The sequence below is a fragment of the Nycticebus coucang genome, chromosome 10 (assembly GCF_027406575.1).
Source record: "Nycticebus coucang isolate mNycCou1 chromosome 10, mNycCou1.pri, whole genome shotgun sequence".
NCBI classification, from domain to species: domain Eukaryota; kingdom Metazoa; phylum Chordata; class Mammalia; order Primates; family Lorisidae; genus Nycticebus; species Nycticebus coucang.
Window position 1 is genome coordinate 103,045,710 of NC_069789.1, and position 19,951 is coordinate 103,065,660.

The 19,951-nt window shown below is 49.6% G+C and overlaps 1 protein-coding gene across 5 annotated transcripts in view; it reads right to left on the reverse strand.

Moving 5' to 3' along the window:
• The window catches only part of KIRREL1 (kirre like nephrin family adhesion molecule 1), a 113,508-nt gene that overhangs the window by 82,027 nt on the left and 11,530 nt on the right, over positions 1-19,951 (reverse strand). Inside the window, exon 1 of one of the 5 annotated variants that reach the window (XM_053607064.1) lies at positions 10,395-10,413. The exons of 3 other annotated variants lie outside the window; for them this stretch is intronic. The gene's annotated coding sequence lies outside the window, so the exon portion shown is untranslated. Of the gene's footprint in view, positions 1-5,954; positions 6,094-10,394; positions 10,414-19,951 lie in introns of those variants that run through there. One more of the 5 variants, XM_053607063.1, reaches the window with a different exon arrangement.

Consider the following 19,951-nt stretch of genomic DNA (forward strand, 5'->3'; position numbering starts at 1 on the left):
AGGGTGAGGGCATTTCTCAGACCTCCTGACCTCCTGCCCAAAGGATGAAGGCGTAATTAGCAGCCTCTCTGGGGGAGTGGGCAAGGAGAGTGGCTCATTAACCAGCCCTGCCGGGTGCCCCTCCTGCGCTCCTCCCTCCCTGGTTCCGCCTTTTTTGCCTGCCCTCTCCCCTCTATCTCCTCTGCGCCTACTCACCTCTCCCACTCTGTCCCCCTCTGGGCTCTGTTCTGCCCTGGGCTGCATCTTCCGGCCTTGTCTTCCTTCTGGTCTTCCCTTCCTTTTTTCTCCATCTCTCTCCTTTGTTTCCTTCCTAAGACCCTCCCTCGGCCTGGTGGTTCTCCCGCTGTGGTACCCTTAGCCTTTGTCCCTGGTCGCAGTCTTCATTTCCAGGCTTCTCCAGTTCCTTGGCTCCTCCCCTGCCCTCTGCTCCCTTTATTTCCAACTCCCCTTTCTTTGTCCATGTCCCGTACTCTTTTTCCCCTTTGCTTATTCGGTTCCCTCTGATCCCATTCTTGGCCTTATCCTCTATCCCACTCAGAGTCTCCACCACCCTGAAAGCAATATTTGTATACATTCTTTCCCTTTCCTGGTGGGAAGAGAGAATGGGGAAAAACCTGGGGAGCACACGTCCTACTTTTCTCACCCAGGTTGCTCAGCTGCTCTCAAAACCCGCCAGTTAGTCGAAAATGTGACACCAACTGAGGGATCCGGATCGCAGTTTGCGGAGTCAGGGCCAAGAAGGAGAAATCTGAGGACGCCTTCTGTGTGGGGGAGTTACCGTGTCCCCCACACAGGTAAAGATGGAGAAAAAAGGAAGGGAAGACCAGAAGGAAGACCAGGCAGGAAGATGCAGCCCAGGGCAGAACAGAGCCCAGAGGGGGACAGAGTGGGAGAGGGAGACAGGGTGTCTGCCAGCCACACCTGGGCTGCCCGCAGCTGTTAATGAGGCAATCAGGAGGGAGGGCCTCTTTGTGTATTTGGTCTGGTTTCCTCAGTTTAGGGCAAGAAATTCCAACCTCTGCCGAGTTACTTTACTTGCTTTTGCCACACCGCCCCCTCCTTCTAAAAATGCTGCTGGTAGTGAGCGGCCTTCCATTCTGAGGTCAGGGTGGATTCTGAGCTTGGAGGCATGGTACTTGCCTGCCTCAGGAAAACATCAGGTCCCCTTGGCCCTGTCTCTGCGTCAAGTTCTCCTGTACAAACTGTTATGCTTTCAGGGATGATCTCCCCACCGAGTCCAAACCTTCCTGTCCCTTTCCTCCAGGGTTCCCCCTCCCTGGGCTATCTGTTCACCTGCCTGTTCAAACCTTTCTTGTCTTCTTGTTTCCCATTCCCTCCTCCACTCCCCTATCTCCATTTACCAAGGTGACAGGGATGCCCTTCCCAGCACAAGAAAGTCATGTTTCCTTCCTATTTTCCAAACAGTTCCTGAAACGGCACTCCTTCCAGGAAGCCTTCCTCAACTGACTCCCCCTTAAAGCTGTGCTACATCTAAGAATTATTTAATCTCATCTCGATTTAGAGTTAAGAACACCGAATCCCAGAGCAGTTACATGATTTGCCTGGTGTACATGAAGTATTAATGGCAAGGCTAGGAAAAGACACCCCAGTCTCCTAATTCCTCTTTTCGTGCCCTTTTTCCTTCCTATCAAGCTGTCTTTTAGTCAGAGAAGGAAAAATTGATGGTACTGCCTGGTCGTCAGGGGATTTCCAAAGTTAAACATGTTGTTCTTTCCCCCAAAATACCTTCCTTTGTAGGCAGCCTCTTTGCTATATTTGAGATGGGTGTTGTTGGTCTTACATGAAAATTTACTTAACTGTGAGCTCCTGGACGGCAAGTAACCACACTGCATTCATCTATCCCTCAGCACCCAGCAGCCTGGCACCCAATCAATGATCACCAAATTGAAACTAAATGAGATGAAAACATACTCTTGACCGTCTAAAACCAGAGCCCTCTCCATCAATAAGCAGGTAGGGGAGTGTTTTTTGTGGACAGGGTGATAATGCATGGCCCAGTGCATCAGGGGCTGTCCTCTCGTGCCAATCTGCAAGGACAACAGGGTCGTGGAAGGATGCCCATGAACGCAACTTGCACTTTTGCCCTTTCCAAGGCCGAAAGAAAAAGGCAGAATCTTCCAGGCCAAGATCTTTGCCTTTGTTTGGCCCACTCCTGGCCACAGGCCAAACCCAGGCACAGGAGCCATCAGGAGCCACACAGGGCTCCAAAAGGAACCTCAGAGGACACCTATGGGCCTTACCATCACCCAGAGTATTCACTCCCGGCTCCCCATGGACCTAATCTGTCTCTTCACTCGCACCCCCACTGGGTCTGTGCAGGGCTCTGGGAGAAAGAGGCAGGCTGTACACACAGATTAGGGGCCGTGGCACCTTAGCAGAAGGCCCACAGGTGAGATGTGGAAGGCACAGAAAGGGACCTGTGGAGCAGCAGTTGCCTGAACACGGGGACCCTCTCCCTCTCCCTTCTGATTAAGTTCTTGTGCAATCTGTTCTGGAGGCTGTTTGAGGACCTTAAATCTCAAGGCCTAGATTTTGGCAGCTGGCAAAGGATCTGGGGTAAGTCCTGACCTTTAACCCTAGGAGCAGCACATCTATAGCAGGGATTTGGGGTGTGTTGAGGTCACTCTGTCCCCAGTGGAGATAGACTAGATGTAAATTCAATAGGGAAGTGAGGTCACAGAGCACGGGTGGCCCTCAGCTGCAGCAGAAAGAGTCCTGGAATGAGAGTCAAGAATCAGGGCTGCTAGACCCCCGCCCGGTCAGTCTGCTGCACGGCCCTGGGCAGGTCCCATTCATGGAATAGATAACCTCTGAGGTCCTTTCCAGAGCTGACAGCCCAGAACATAGTACGTGTTTAGCACAAGTTGAATGTTTGAATAGATGTAATTCTGAGGCTCCCTTCTTCAGGCTATTTACGATGTTCCCTATACCCCACACATCCACTGGTCTCATATGGATGATAGCGGCCCCATCAACATCTTCCTTGCTTTGTGCCGTCCCCACATCCATGTACCCAGAAACCAGAATGAAGCCTCTCAGACCTCATCGTGTTGAGCCACTTCTCAAGAACCTGCAATAGCTGCCTATGAAGAATCCAGGTGCAAAAGGTGTTAATAATTACCCACCAAGCTCCACCTCTCACCTGCACCCCACACACACCTGGGGTAGATTTCTTTCTCCCTGTGAAATCCACACCATGTCCCCTCCTTCTAAGCCATGCTCCAGATTTCCCTCTTTAAGGAAACCCGGCCAAAGTAGCACCATCCATAACCACACCTAGTATCATTTCCTATCAGGGTTGCGCACCTTGGGGATGCATTAGATTTGCCCCCAGGTGCTTACACCTGTGCTGGTAAGTACAGGCATAATTTGCCTCTGAAACCTTATAAGTGAACAGAAGGAGCTAAGAAAAGACCCCTTTCATCAAGCCCACCACAGCTGCCACACCCACAGAATTTCCGGGGCCTACTCGCTCTTCCCCAGGAAAGGGAGGAAGGCTGAAAACATAATTTATATATATCCTGTAACCTGTTATAGAAAGTAAATAGTCTTCAGGCAAGAATCGGGTGTATGCACATTTCTTCTTAACCTCAATTACAGACTTACACACAGAGTTATAGCTAAAAAGAACCTCTCCTTTTACATAGCCCTACTTTCTCATGTGAGGGGTTACTAATGCCCAGAGAGGTTAAGCAGCTTGTTCAAAGTAACACAGCTTATTAGTAGCAGAGTCAGAAATGGAAGTAAGATGAGGGTAATGCTTCAAAAGGGGCTCTTTCCATGATACCATGATGCTTTTACCTGCTGACTGAATCAGCCAAACCAAGTAGCCGTCTGGCATCATGCAAGCAGCAGAGTTCTGCTTTTTGTGTGGAGGATGTGCAGTGTAGGGTGGTGAGCCCTGACCTGGGCACCCAGAACAGAGTCCTGATAGCAAAAGGAGGACACGCACGTCTGAAGAACAACCAAGAGGAGTTTATAATTCCATCCCAAGAAAGACTTTAACAGCCCTAAGATACAGTATTTTTGACTGTGAATTTTTGAGGTTTGGGTTGAGATACTTCCTAGATGCCAGCCCACATTGGACATTTTTAGGTTGCTGCCGAGGGTGGGACCACCAGCTTCTAAGTGCTCTGTGTAAATCCCAGGAGCTTAGCAACTGAGAAGGAACTGCAGAGGACGTGAGCCACTGCTGCTTCCTCCTGCAACCCAATAAATCCAACCGCTCTTTCCGGTGGTCCCATCATCAATTATGATGAAAACACTCACAGCTCAGTTATCCACACCATTGAGAAAAAGCAGTGGTGTGGATAATGCAAAAGTCATTTCTTTTTAGCTTTAGAAAGCTGATAGTGAATTTTTAGCAGTACCTAATTATGTTCTACCGAAGATAATATTTAAAGTGTTTGCATTGTCTGAGCACATATTAAGGACAGTGTGAGAAACTGAGCTGGAAGAGGAACCAGACTTCAAATTAGACATTCTTTATAGGGATCTAAGAAGTGCATAATCAATGCTCTTGCAAACAACAGGAGTATTTGCTCAGTGGCTTTTTTTTTTTTTTTTTGGTGGACTTACTGTGAGGCAGTCACCCTGCCGTGTGCCGGAGAGAAGAGGCAAGAGAGAGAAGTTAGGGATATAAACAAGTCATAGTCCTGTTCTCTAGGCGTATGGTGGCAGTACAGGAGGTGGGGGCAAACAACTCACTGTGATTAGAGCAGATAATCTGCCAAAATATGAGCAATTTGCTTTGGAAGCCCAAAGGAGAAAAAGGGCTCATTCTTTGGGGGGAATTGAGGTGCATCTTGAAGGCAAATCCAGGTGCCAGATGCTAAACGACAGGAAAAGGCGTCACTGGAGCTGATGAAGAGTGTGAGCAAAGTACGGAGGTGGAAAAATGTGTGGGCTGTCCAGGAGCAGCAGCAAGGTGACCAGGGGAAAGCTCCCCCACCCCGTGCCCTGGGAGGAGCCCGAAGGAGAGGAGACGTGCTCCCTGCTCAGCCAGCCCTGTTTTCAACAAGATGGTTCTTGCTGGGGTTCTCCTAAAGCAAGTTCCTTTCCACTGGCTATTTCTGAGAGCTAAAAAAAAAAAAAAAAAAATCCACCCTGGGAAAAATTCCTGTCTCTGTCCACAGCAGTCTATTATCGACCTCAAACTTACTCAATTCAGAGCTAATTTCTTTGGAATTCCCAGACCTGGGACTTTCTTTACGAGGAGGGTTGTTATATTTGGGGCCTCTCTCTCAGCCGTCAGCCCCTCTAAACTCTTCTAATTTGCAGCTGCTTTAAAATTGCAAAAGAAAAAAAGATGGAGAGGAGGCAGCTCTCTCTGCCTCCCTGACTCTTTCCCTAGCTCTGCGGTTATGCTCAGCAATGATCCTACAAGCCTGGAATTTGAGGAATTTCCTGCCCCGTGCTCCCTGGAAGAGCTGGGAGAGACCTAGCAATTAGGCCTGCAGTTTTCACTCCTGCCTCCTCCACTCAAGTGAAGTACCCCAACGAAACCTCAGTCTAAGGGGCCAGTGTGGAGCTCCACCTGGGACGCGCCCGGGGCCTTAACACATGACTGTCACCCCCCAAAAGACACCCCCACTGCCACCCCTCCTTATTTGCTTCCCCAGCCACCCAAAAGTCTCTGTCAAAGTGCTCCATATCCTTTCCTTTGCCCACCTTAAGAGTGTAATAATAAAATAATAATAATACAGGACATTCACAGAGTTAATTCCTTCCTGAATCCATCCTGCCCTTCTGCAACTGTCTCAGGATAATTCAAGGCTTTTTATTTTTTATTTTTTTTCCTTCCCATCCTCCAGCACCACCACGGGGAGCTGTGCCTCAGCTCTTCGTTCCTTCCCCTCCCATCTGTTCCCCTCTCTCTTGCCCCTTCTCTCTCTTTTCTCCTTTGCCCATATGTTCATCTTACACTGACTTACTCGACTTGCGCTCTTGTCCAGTGCCTACTACAGGCCCAGGGTCTTGGATCTGCTTCCCAGCAGCGTGTCTGTCTCCGAGACCTCTGGCAGGCAAGCTGGAGGCTCTGGGTCTCTATTTCTTTGTCTCTAGAAAGCCAGAGACATGAGAACAGGAATGGGGAAGACGCTCCCAAACCACCTGAATGAACCTTATGTAATCTTCTCTGCAGGAGCTGCGACAGCAGAAGCGCATTTCTCTTCCTAATTATGTTTTGCTCAGGCTAATATTAAAATTGGTACATATTCTCTCACGGCACATCAATCGACGGCTGGATACCAGGTGCCAGCGTGAAAGCAGCCTACGATTTAAACACTGGCCACAAATAGTTCTCAGGCTGGCCACCCACCCGCCACGAGCACAGCCTGGGGAAGGCAGCGGTGCACATGGGCTTCATGAGTGACAGGTCCTGCCCCTCTCTGCCCTCCCCCTTTACTCCAGCGTGCCGCTTGTCCTGGTGTCCAGCTTTGTGTCTGCAACCTCATTCTAGTTGTCCCATTTTTGACATCCTTTCAACAATGCCCCACATTGCCCTTTTTCTTTCCCCCTTCCTCCAATCAGCAGACACTTCTGAGTCTTTGCTGCCCAGACTCCTAAAGAAGTCGACCAGCTGGAACCTGGCTGCCCCACCTCCCCCTCCACCCACAGAACACACTCCGTCCCAGTGCCCACTGCACCCTCTCCCGGCACCACCGCCACTCTGCCCAGCGCCTCCCACCTGTCACAGCTCTCTCCGGGGTCTCACTAGCTTTGCCACCACCAGCACTAGATCAGTTGTGCGCCCCCCCTTCCTCGCTCTGTGCTCGGTCCCCTTTCTGGCAAGTGTTTGGCTGGGACCAGGCCACAGCACACCAGGGCTTGGGCTTCTGCACAGTCATCCCAGCTCTTGACCATTCTGACCCAGGGTGAAATTAAAATGGCAGCTTCCTTCCTCTCTTTCCTTCCCACCCCCACAATTCTCCCTCTCAGCATATTCCACCAGCCTCGAAAGGACTAGACTCTGGTTAAAAAGGAAATCAAAGCGGTTCCACTACTTCAATGGGAATGTTCACTATCTCCAGATTTCCTTCAACTCTCAAGATATTTGCCTTCTGAGGCTGAGAGTTGCCAGTTCCCTCCCCCCCCCACTTACATTCCCTTCAAACAAAGCTTTTCTGTCAGGTTTTTGACGCTGATGAAGATTTTTAAGATTTTTAACTGGAATCTTTCTTTTTTTTTTTTAAGCTTTTCCCCCTCTTCCTCTCTTAATTCTGAAGGATCTTTTGTCTTCTAAGCAAAAGAACTGAGAGCCTGGAAGAGAGGGCTGTCTTCTTTACTTGCCTTGTAAGTAACTGGGAGGAGTTGGGGGGGGGGGGGGATTGGTTTTTCTTTTTAAAGACAGAAAAATAGAAAAAACCAATATGGAACTATTTTCTTTCTCAAAAATTTATTTTAATAGAAAAAACAAGATCTTGAAAGGAAGGGAGGTAAAGAGAAAAGGAAGAAAAGCTAACAGGACACTGAGGGAATGAGAAAAGAAAAGAGAGAAAGAAGGACCTTGAGAAATGCAGGAGCCCGAGAGAAAAGAGGGAAAGAGTGAAAGCAGGAGCTGAGAGGCCCTCCCCCCGTGTCAGATGCCTGAGCTCCCAGAGCAGCTTCTCCACTAGAATCAGCTCGTGGGGACGCACACCTAGCAGTGCCTAGCACAGAGCAAATGCTCAGTAAATGCAGGGCTGAACAAAACAGAGCTGCTATGGTTAATATTTTTTTCTTCATTTTCCTTTTTGCAACAAGACCAGGCCTTTGCCGTGGCTCACTTCTATAATCCCAGCACTCTGGAAGGCCGAGGCGGGTGGATTGCCTAAGCTTACTGGTTCAAGACCAGCCTGACAGCGGTGCCTGTGGCTCAGAGGAGTAGGGCGCCGGCCCCATATGCTGGAGGTGGCAGGTTCAAACCCAGCCCCGGCCAAAAACTGCAAAAAGAAAATAAAAATAAAAAAATAAAAAAGACCAGCCTGACCCAGAGCGAGACCTTGTCTCCAAAAAATAGCTGGTGTTGTGGTGGGCACCTGTAGTCCCAGCTACTTAGATCCTCCTTAGGCAAGAAGATCACTTGAGCCCAAGAGTTTGAGGTTGTGAGCTCTGACACAACGGCACTCTACCCAGGGTGACAGAGTGAGACTCTGTCTCCCCAAAAATATCAAAGAAAACAAGACCAAATGAAAGGTTGGTTGAAATGAGCAGTTGAGAAAGAAAGAGTGCCTGTTGCTCAGTGAGAAGGGTGGCGGGTTCAAACCCAGCCCCAGCCAAACTGCAACAAAAAAATAGCCGGGCGTTGTGGTGGGCACCTGTAGTCCCAGCTACTCAGGAGACTGAGACAAGAGAATCGCTTAAGCCCAAGAGCTGGAGGTTGCTGTGAGCTGTGACCATGCCATGGCACTCTACCAAGGGCAACAAAGTAAGACACTGTCTCTAAAAAAAAAAAAAGAGAGAGAGAGAAAGAGAGAACTCAGGGCCAGGACCTGAGCTGAGAAACTGAAGTCCCACTTCCTCCACCTCTTCTTGTCTTCCCTAAGCTGAGTTCTCCCCCTCATCAAGCAAAACTGATCTAAGGAAGGGCTGTCAGCTCTCAATTACTCACATGTAGGTCCCTCACGTTGGAGATTATCTGTGAAAAAATCTTAATCCCAGGCAGGACAATTTCTTTTGCCACCCAGAATGTTTTGGTTGTCAGTCTGCTGTGAACAGGGAATTAGAAGCTCATTTAAATAGCAGTGCAAGTCAACTCTAATAAGCAAGGCAAATCTGATTATTATCATCGTTATTATCACCATCATGCATTCCAAAGTTTAAAAAAAGATTAAAAAAATCATAGGTAGGTGATATCCATGTCAAGGCTCTTCCTGCTACTGAGTCAATTGGGAGTTAATTATATTTACAGATGGCCTTTAATCTGGATGGCTCTCTGCTGCCTCTGGCCCATATTTATAGCACCTCTAAAATAAAGATTAGAAGCAATTTATATTTTTGTCCACTTAAAATAGTAGCTGACATTTTTATTGCTTTCTTATTATTTGCCAGATACGATGCTCTATGTTTTCTATATCTTAACTACCTTAATTAGCTTACTTATTTCATAAAATATTTGAGGTAGCATACATAGATCCATTTGGTCAATGGTATAAGAAATAAATTAAGAGAAGAAGTTAGACATGGGTGAGGATGGTGGAGATTAGGGAAGCAAGGAAAGAAACTAACAACAGGTTGGGATAAAGCTAAGGTACTAAGTACATGCTGTAAAATCCTGAGCAGCTCATCAGAAATGAACTACCCTGTTTCCCCGAAAATAAGACATCCTCCGAAAATAAGACCTACTTACAGGAAAGATAAGACATCCCCTGAAAATAAGACCTAGCACATCTTTGGGAGCACACCTTAAAATAAGACACTATCTTATTTTCGGGGAAACAGGGTACAAGGTTTAGCCCTGAGCTTCCAAGTAGCCAGTGCAAAGAAGAAAATTTGTGACACTATTTACAGTATCCACAAAGTAAAAACTAACCAGTGGCTAAGGTAAAGTACCCCCGGAACTTTCTCCCATGGATCCTCATAAAAGGACACTGTGATGTGTTAAGCCAGGTTCTGGACCACGCTCCTACCATCAATATGAGACAGTGTTCCCTGGGGCTGTGTCTTAAAGCATTCCTCCCTGCAGGCTGGTGGTCAAATGCTCAGCTCAGTAAAAGTAATTCTTCAAGGGGCCAAGGCTATTCTGTCTTGGCTTGCAGATCTCCAGTGTCTGGCTTAGTCTAAGGATAAAACTAAGAATATCTGCAGGGATGGGCTGGAGGTGAGTGGTAACACTGAGTTGGGGGCTGCAGGTATAAAATAGCACTCTTCCTATGTAGCAATTTCAGCCCCCAGCTCAGAGCTACATCCCAAGACCAGAGGCAGAAAAGGACATCACAGCCTTCTCTGATATTCGTTTCTTAAGAAGCCTCTGAAAGTAAGGAAAGGCAGAACTCAAAAAAGATTATTTCCCTAAGGAGATGGGGTGAGGGGCCAGCCAGCTGTTGTCATGTCTGGGGTAGGAGTGAGGTGACTGAGTGAAACTCATTTAAAAGAGAAAAACGTACTTTGGCATTTAACAAAATTCTGCAGAGTATACCTAACCCCCAAAATATCAGCTTAGCTTTTGGCCATCTTGAGGCTTGGGAAGATTAAGCCTGCTAGAAAAATCCTAAGAAGCATTCAAAGAGGAATTAGGGTAGCATTAAACACAGTTAAGTAGCCCTGGTAAAGCTCCCACATTAGAAGGCCCCTTCCCCCAAGAAGCCCCCCAGCGTCCTGGAGGGCAGCAGCAGCCACACAAGGTTTGGCCTTGCTTGTAGGATCCAAAGAGGGGAAGTCCACAACTCAGCTACCTGGTATTTCAGTGTCCAGAAGTTCTTCCACTTCTCTGACCCCCTTTTTCCCCCACAAAGACTGTATTTTTCTTAATATTGAAGGAGAGAAAACTTGTCCAGTGCTGGTCTGGGGAAGTGGAACTTGAGTGAGCAAGGCAGTCTCCCGCTGAAAGCAAGCAGATTGGAGGGAAGTCCTCCCGGAGAGCCAGGGGAAGGAGCAAAGGGTGGGAGAAGGAGGGGGCTGGAATCTCAGGCTGAGTCCCCACAATGGGCAGGAGTTCCGAACCTGCAGCCTGTTACTTAATTATCTCTGAATGGTTTTTGTTCCTGGCTTTAAACATTTACCCCTATTGGGTTTTCACGGCTTCACAAGCTCTCTATCTCCTTTTCTTTGCCGTTGCCATGGCAACAACTCCAGGCTTACAACTGCTTTCTGATTTTAAATAAAAGTTGAGGTTTCTCTCTCTCTTTCTTCCCTCCCCCTCCTCCCTCCTCCCTCCTTTTTCTCTCTTACTATCGATGAGGTTTCTCTCTCATCTCCCCTTCCCTTCCTCCCTGCCCTCCACTTTCCCCACCCAGCTTTTTCTTTATCATCTCCTCATTCTCTCATTTCCTCCTTCCACCTGCCTCCTCTCTAAGCCCTTTCCCGTATCTTTGGGCTTCCAAGCTGGTCCTAATCCGCTGGTTGCCATGACAGCAAGATGAGGCCCCTTAGGAGAGATGGGGCAGAGGTTGAAAGATAGGGGCATCTCTGGGGAAGGGGGGGGATCTGCTGACAGACCCAGGAGCAGTCACCAGATATCCTCCGGGGACTCCCACCTTCCTCTCTGGGACTCAATTCCTCCAGCAATTAATAGGCAGTAGGTTCCTTAAGTACCACCTCCAGCCCCAGAAAGGACTTTTTGATCTGTGCAATGGGGAATGGCCAGGGAGGTCCATGGGTGGAGGAGACCTGGCCTCAGCAGCAGTTCTTCAGATGGGGGGAGGCCTGTGCTGGTTTGATGGATGTTGGTGGCCTCACCTGGAACCGCCAGTTCTGGTCACTGTTCTGGGCCATGAGGCATTTTGCCACTGAGTCTCTGAGTCTTGGTTTTGTCTGTAACATCCAGGGGTCACAGGGTCTCAAGCACTGCAGACCCCGGTCAGTCCTGCTATCTGGTATCACAAGGGGTCTGCTTGTACCTGCTTAGGGTGGAGGGTCTTCCAGGAATCCTCATCACCAACTGTAAATGCTTCCAGAGGAAGATGGGGCTCCCTCCACACCCCCACCCCTAGTACCCAGGTGGACCTCTTTGCCACCTACTTCTTTCCCCAGCCCTACCCCTGGGCAGACTGGCCGCTGATGTGGAAACCCCATCCGAAGTGGGCTAGAGGAAAAACTACTTCTTCATGTATAACATAAACCTCTCTTAATTTTATGGGGTATGAGTCAGGATAAATATTTGGATAAAGGGGAAAATGGACAACAGTGTAGCATTTTAGAAAAAGCTATGGATGAGGAGACAAAAGACTTGATTTCTAGTTCTACTTTTCCCTCTGATTAGCTCAGTGGTTCTCAGTTGGGGCAATTTTACTTCTCAGGAGGTATCTGGAAATGTCTGAAGACATTTGTTATTGTCACACGGGTGTGGGGGTGTGGGCAGAGACCAGGGATGCAGCTAAATACCCCACAATGACAGGACGGCCCCCACAACTAAGGGTTCACCATGCCCATCCTTGGCAAGCATTTCCTCATTCTGGGCCTCTATTTCTTTGTTCACAGCTAATACCTTCCACTCAATCATCCACTGAATACACACTTCCTGGGTGCCTGTGCCATGCATGGGGGGAGCTACAAGATTGAGTCTAGGATGTCCTGGCCCATAAGCACTTTGCATAATCTGCATTCACAACTCCCAATGAGGGGGTGAAACAGGTTTTATGAGTTCCACATTACTATTAGGGTCACGGACTTACACAGTCACATAGGAAGTCAGAGGAAGCTGGAATCTGAACTCAAGTCTCCTGGCTACAAATCCAGGACTCTTTCCACTCACCCATATCAGAACACCTCAGGCTTTGATCCTACAGTAACAGCTAACACATGCTCCTTGCTCAAGCTCAGGTGCCAGGCCCAGCAATCTGCACTGGCTATGGGATGCACTCTGCCACGTAGAGGCCACCGCTCTAGGGTAAGTGACTTGCACCAGGTGGCCCTGGGAGGAGGCGAGGCAGGTCCTGGCTTTGCTCTTTTACTCAGAAGCTGAAGAGCACTTTGGGGGCCTTAGGCATCTAGTGAGCTCCTTGTTTTACAATGGAATAGCTGAGCCCCCCCCTCCCCCCCATCCCCCCCTCCCCCCCCCCACAGACCTTGCCCATGGGGGAAACAGGCCCAGAAGAGTCAAGACTAAAACCCAGGTCACCTGACTCCCATTCTAAGGTCAACTCTAATCCACCCTGGAGCAGCTCACACCTATAATCTAAGCACTTAGGAGGCCAAAACGGGTGGACTACTTGAGTTGGGAAGTTCGAGACCACCCTCTCTGCTAAAAATAGAAACACTAGCTGGGAGTCCTGGAGGGTGCCTGTGGTCCCAGCTACTTGGGAGGCTGAGGCAAGAGAATCGCTTAAGCCAAGAGTTTGAGGTTGCTGTGAGCTATGATAACACATCACTCTACGCAGGGTAACAGAGTGAGACTCTGTCTCAAAAAAAAAAAAAAAATCTACCCTCGAGCTCTATATTTTTAAATCTTATTGAGGGTAGAAAAGGGGGGGAGGACATGCACCATAAAAAACAGAACAAAGTCCACAGACCCAAGAATCAAAGTTTGAGGGAAAGAGGGAGGAGGAAAGCGGCAGGAACAGTTGGTGGTCAGGAGACTGGAGAAAGCAGCCTCCAGATGGAGAAAGAGCAGCACAGAACTAGACTTTGAGGGGGAGTGCTGGGGAGGGAGCTCAGAAAGAAGCGAGGTGGTGAGCACAGAGGAGGGGACCCAGACTGGGAAAAGGAGGTTTCTGCACCAGCTGTCAGGCTGTCAGTGATGTCCTCACTGTCCTGGTCGCCTCCTGTTCCTCCCAACCTGCTCACCCCACTCTGGCTGACAAATGTCCTGGTCCATTCCCTCACCTGGAAACCCACCCTGGCCAGAGAAAGGAAGAGCCCAGATCCCACCCCCACCTTTAGCCACCCCAGCGTCCAGGGGCTTCACCTGCTGCCAACCAGCTCTAGTCCACAAGAAGTGGACAGAGAGAACCCCCCATCACCACCCCTAGGCCTCAGGAGGCAGCTCTGTCCCCTCCACAGGGCAGTTCCTGGAGAGAATCCTTAAATACTCAGCAGACCACAGCCCACTAGGCTCTTCCCAGCCCCTCCTTCCTTCTGGGGTCTCTCAAGGCCCATTTTACAGATGAGGAAGAGGTCCAGAGGCTTCTTCTGCAGGCCCTAAACCTCACAGGGGAGTGAGGAATGCCTTAGGAAAGAGGAGGGGTTTGTTGTTTGTTTGTTTTGTTTTGTTTTTCACATAACACAATCCAGGGAGCCTTGGGGAATTTGCAATCTGGTTGGAAAATGGAAAGGTCAGTAGTTTTAAAACTGAGCAGTAAACTGGTCCTGTAAAATGACACGAGGAGAAGGCTGGTCAGGAAGTGCCTCTGGAGGAGGAAAACCTTCCAGGCCCAGGGGCTGAGAAGCTGAGACGCTTGGTAGGCAGACTTAAGGTCTTCACAGAGATTCCTGGGGCACTAGTAGATGGCCCTGGTTTTCATTTGTCCCTTCCCCCATAACTCAGCTCTGGTCAGCCTCTGAGATGATTAAAACCAAAAGAATCTTAAATGTCTGGAATTCACTTTTCACCACTGATGCCATTGGCTTATTTTCTGTCTCTCTCTCTCTCTCTCTCTCTTTCTCTCCCCCTCTCCCCCCTCCCTTCTTACAATTTCTCCTCTGGGAGAGCCCTTTGCTTCACCCCTTCCTCCTGGCTGCCTGCTTAGAGATGATTCCCAGTACACACCAGTTAACTTTGTTTTCACTTTGGAGAGAGAGGAGGGGGCTGGGTGTCTCAGGCAAAGGGGAGGGAGGAGGGAAGGGTGGAGGGGCCTTGATCTTGCTGGCGAAAGTTCCCAGAAAAAGAAAAGAGAAGAAATAGCTTTCAGGGAAAGAAATCTGCCTAATGTTTATGTTCCCACAAGACTCTGCAGAACCTTTTCATAGACCAAAGTTAAATTTCAGGGTGAAGCCAGAGCATGTTTCTTTAGGGAGAAACTCTTACCAACACATGCACATAGGCACCTACACAGTTGACCCAAGATCCCCCACCTTCCCAAGGCAGGCTGGGCCATCCTGGGGTAGTATAGGGTGGGGATGTAGACTCCTACCCTATTTACCTAAGTCCAAATGAGATCTGAGAATATGTAAAATGTTTACTGCCACCCTGTTTCCTAAGCAAGTTCTGCCCCTGGGGTGTCCTCCCCACAATCCCAGCCCTTTGAAATCAGCATCTCTAGCCTTGGCTCAGAAACCAAACAAGACAGACCCAGGACTGCACTTGGGAAGAGCTGGTCCTTTACCTGAACTCCCACAGTATGGGAAAGAGGTGGGAAACTGAAGCCAGAAGGAATCCTGGAGATTAACCTTCTCATTTTATGATCAGAAAACAGGTCACTGAAGAAGGTCACTCCTTAGAGGTATAAACGGAGCTGAAATCCACGTCACGGGCATCAAGTGCTCTGAGCACAATGTCTCCCCAACATGGATGTCCTTCTATGATCTCAGGACACCAGGGCTGCATGCAGCACACAGGCCAGCAGCAAGGGGAAGACCAACCCTGCCCGGAGCTGGTGCCCAGGCTGGTGTCCAGGCTGGTCCAGCCTCAGCCTGGACAATTTATTTGTGGAAAGAAAAATTGCACTGGGACAGAGAGGCCCAGGCCGTCACGGCTTTGTTCGACAGCACACTCCAGAGCAGCTCAGGGGAGAAATGTTGTGCCCTCCCTCCCTTGTTGAGAAAGTAGAACAAAAGGGTTCTCTCTCTCTTACCAGATTTTTGAGAAACTTAAAACCTGTTTTATGTGCCTTCTACTAGACACAGCCTAGGTGCATTCATGAGCGGGGGAGCAGCCATGGTAGTAGTAATACAGCAGCGTTTGTTAAGAGCCTATCTTGCATTATGGACTCTGTTTTATATACATAGCTGCCAATCTTTTTGAGATTGCCTTTACCAACATGCAAAGTGAGACTCCCAGAGGTTTGTTTGTTTGGAGACAGAGTCTCCCTCCATCATCCAGGGTAGAGCGCCATGGCATCATCATAGCTTACAGCAGCCTCAAACTCCTAGACTTGAGTGATCCTCCTGTCTCAGCCTACCCAGTAGCTGGGACAACAGATGCCCAACAGATGCCTGCCTATTTTTCCTATTTTTAGTAGAGACAGGGTCTGGCTCTTGCTCAGGCTGGTTTTGAACTCCTGAGCTTAAGCAAACCACTCGCCTCAACCTCCCAGAGTGCTGGGATTATAGGTATCGTGAGCCACCTCACCTAGCCTCAGTGAGTTTATATTCCAGGGTCTTACCAATAGTTGATGCCAAAGAAATTAGTAGGATTCAATTTATTTCATTCTAAAGACCAAGCACATTGGCCCAGGGCCATGAAAGAAAATTCAACATACACAGAGAAAAAAAATGACTCTCTGTGCCCCCATCCCCTCCTGTGGGACCTGCACAGAAGCCCAGGCCACAGAGACTTGTTTTTTTTTTTTTTTTTTGTAGAGACAGAGTCTTACTTTATGGCCCTCGGTAGAGTGCCGTGGTCTCACACAGCTCACAGCAACCTCCAACTCCTGGGCTTAAGCGATTCTCTTGCCTCAGCCTCCCAAGTAGCTGGGACTACAGGCGCCCGCCACAACGCCCGGCTGTTTTTTGGTTGCAGTTTGGCCGGGGCGGGTTCGAACCCTCCACCCTCGGTATATGGGGCCGGCGCCCTACCGACTGAGCCACAGGCGCCGCCCGCCACAGAGACTTGTTGAGCATCAGGAATGAGGAAGACACACTAGAGACTGTGGTCTAACTCACAGGGTAAGTCGTGCACCTCTTGAAGCTTCTCACCAACATGCAGGTGTCCTTTTTGTTCACCCAAGGAGCACAAGGAAAGCCCCTTGTGATGGCAGGGGCTGGGGGAGTGTCTATCATGGGCCTGGGGGAGTGTCCAGCAGGAACAGTGTCCTTTCCCTGCCCTTTCTCTCTGTTTGGTCCTATACTCTGAATCTGCAGAGACAAGGCTGTTTGGTGGGAAGAATGTGACCTTTACAGCCACCCAGACAGACCTGGATCTGACTGGGCACAGCCTAGGCACAGAACAGACATCCCCTGAGCTGCAGTATTCCCCATCTCCACAATGGGGATGCTGAACATTCATTCTGTGTGGCATTGGCACAGCCCTTTGTGACAAGGCACAGAGTAAAGGTGAGCATATTTCTGAGTGATCACTCCCTGGACATTTCCCTAGGTCCACCCCAGGATGTGTGTCCTGATTCTCCCAGGCCAGGAGCTAGGTTGTATTCTGAGGGTGTTCCTGCCCGTCCTTTCCCAGCTTGCCCATGTCACATCACACAGTTGGATGCCCTTCACCTGGGCCCACCTCCTGCTCCTCACCAAGCCTTCTGGTCACCATCATTCTCCTGCTGCACTCCCAGGCAGACAGGGGAGCCAGGTGAGGCCTCTGGTCCACAGAGCCTCCCAGGGCTTGCTGGGCAGACTGTTGGTCCTGGTCCCCAGACCCCTCTCTCCATTCCATGAGTGTCTTCCTTCCTGCTGTCCACCTCCCCGCCCCCCACCCTCCTTCAGTCTCTTCCCTCTCCCCCCTTCTCTCCTTCGCCCCCCTTGCTGCAGGCTTGGAGCAGGAGGTTATGAAAATGAGCTGCATGCCCAGGAGACTGTAATTATCTGCTAAGTGTGAAAGCCAGAGTGATTAATTAAGAGATAATAAAAAGAAAAGGAGGGCGAGACGGGGGCCTCCTGGCTTTGCTTTGATGATAGAACCTGAGGTGAGCCAAGCAATTAGGGGAATCTTTATCGAGAGTTAGCTATAATCCACAAATTACCAAGCTCCAAGTGCTTCGGGAGCAGGCGCACCTCATCCCGCCACTGACAGACCAACAGACGGGAGGACAGCAAGAGGAGGAGCCGGGGAATGGCTGAAGGCCCTGGGGGAGACGAGGCTGAGGAGTAGGCTGTGTGACTGTGTCCCCTGCCATACCCCCAGGCAGTGTTCCCAGGACTGTAGACTGTGCCTGTGCTGGCCCTCACCCGTGAAGGAGGCGCATGGCCCCAAGCACACACCAAGCAAATGGTGGCTGCCTCATGGCAAGCACCTCCCACACCTCTCTACCCCCATACCGCAGGCTCTTCCTCTTCCCCACAGTGACTCACAGCCCACCCTGTCCTCAAGGGAGCAGGGCTGCTCTAACACCAGTCCTCTCCTGAGGTACAGGGAGCGTGTCACGTGTGAGGAGCGTGTCATATGGTATGAACATTGCAGGGGCTGCTCTTGATGAGGCTACCCCAGAGCTTCCGTCCTGGCTGGCAGACCTGCTTCCAGCCCCCACCCTCCCACCAGGCTGGTCCCACCTGTCCCATCTGGCCTCTTCCCTCCACCTGCTCTGGGGAACCTTCCCTCACTGATCCCCAGCTCAGGGGTCATGTGCCCTTCCTCGGGATCTGTCATCAGGGTCTCTTTCTGTACTCTTCTCTGCAGATATGCAACATCGCTCAAAAACCTCCCTATTAGATGTGTTTGCATTGCAGGGGAAGAGGAAGCCTATCTCCCCTGTCATAATCGGCTATCTGGTAGCAGAAACCAAGTTAAAGTTGGTCGTATGTATCAAGTATCTAGGGAAATGCCCACAGTCCTTCATCAGGTCAGGAGGCCCCGGAAGGCAGGTACCCTGTCACATTCACTCACATTTGAGATCCATCCAGGCAAGGCTGGGCCAAGGGCATTCCTGAGGAATTCCAAGAGGAAAATATTCCTGCTCTGGAACTAGAACAGGTCCTGACTGTGGGGTAGACCGGCATCTGGCACTACACCGCCATGCCCACTTCCTACATTCCCGCCTGAGCAGCAGGTGCCAGCGCCTCTCTCTGCCTGGCCCCCCATGGACAGAGGAGGAGGGGCGCTCAGGCCATTGGCTAGAGTTGTTGGGAAGGACACCAGATCCCTCCCGCCCCCAGCTGCTCAGAGCTGCTGAGAAGGGGAAACTGGACAGGTAAGGGCATAGTAACTCAGCCAGGTTCCCGGGAACACCATCCTCACGGCCCTGGCTGAGGACACTGTGGGAGGACAGCTGTAGTGGTCTGCTGGAAAGCAAATCTGACGTCTCCTGAGACAAACTTCTTTGGCTCACGTGGTACCTAGGAGGCAGTCTCACCGATGACCTCCCTGGGCTTGCCTCTCTATTACAAGGAGCTTTGCCCTGAAGCATGAGAAAATAAATCTATTGAGGAAAATGTTATTTACTCAGACACAGAGAATACAGGAGAAATATTCAGTTACAGCCCCTACTTAGTTTCCACACAGGAGCAGGAGTAAGGTTAGATACAAAGAAGAACTTCCTGCTTGCCAGGGAGTATCAGAAATCAAAGAGAGTGAGTAGACAATACTAACAAAATTCCTTCCTCTTCAGAAAAAAAGAATAAACACTGATGTTTCTATGATGACTCAAATTAGTCCAACCTAGAGATTTCTTCAGAGTTCAAAAATATTGGGGTTCTTTTGTTTAGTTTTTTATGTATTTATTTATTAATTTTTGGAGACAGGGTCTTGCTGTCACCCAGGTTGTAGTGCAGTGCCGTGATCACAGCTCACTGCAACCTCAAACTCCTGGGCTCAAGTGATTTTCCTGGCTTAGCCTCCTGAATAGCTGGGACTGCATGTGCAAGCTGCCACATCTGGCTAATTTTTTATTTTATTTTATTTTTTGGGGATAGGGTATTTTTCTGTCGCCCTGGGTAGAGTGCAGTGGCGTCATCATAGCTTGCCATAAAGTCTATTCCTGGGCTCAAATAATCCCCCTGGCCTCAGCCTCCCCAGTAGCTAGAACTACAGGCATGCACCAGTGTCCCCAACTAATTTTTTTTCTATTTTTTTAGTAGAGATGGGGTCTGGCTCTTGCACAGGCTGGTCTCCAACTCCTGAACTCAATGGATCCTCCCTCCTTGGCTTCCCAGAGTGCTAGAATTACAGGTGTGAGCTACTGTGCCTGGCCCAATGTTGGGGTTCTTAAAGAATCATCAGTCCACTTTCATTTCTGGCCTCAGGATCTACATTCTAGGAAGTCAATCAATCTGATCTGATCCCACTCTCATCTTTAATTTGCCTGCGTTCTCACTGGCACCTGCAGATGGCTAAGTGTGCATTGGTTTTCAGGGGGAGAGGAGACCATGAAGGAGAATTAATGGGAATTCTTGTTTTCAGGGATGGGATTCCTTACATATAAGAACCAAGCTTCCACTACACCACCAAGGGAACCTGGAAGGCAGGTGGTCTCTCTTCTCTGGCCAGTGAATCTTCCTCTATAGCCTGGGGCTCTGCACAGCACACACATGG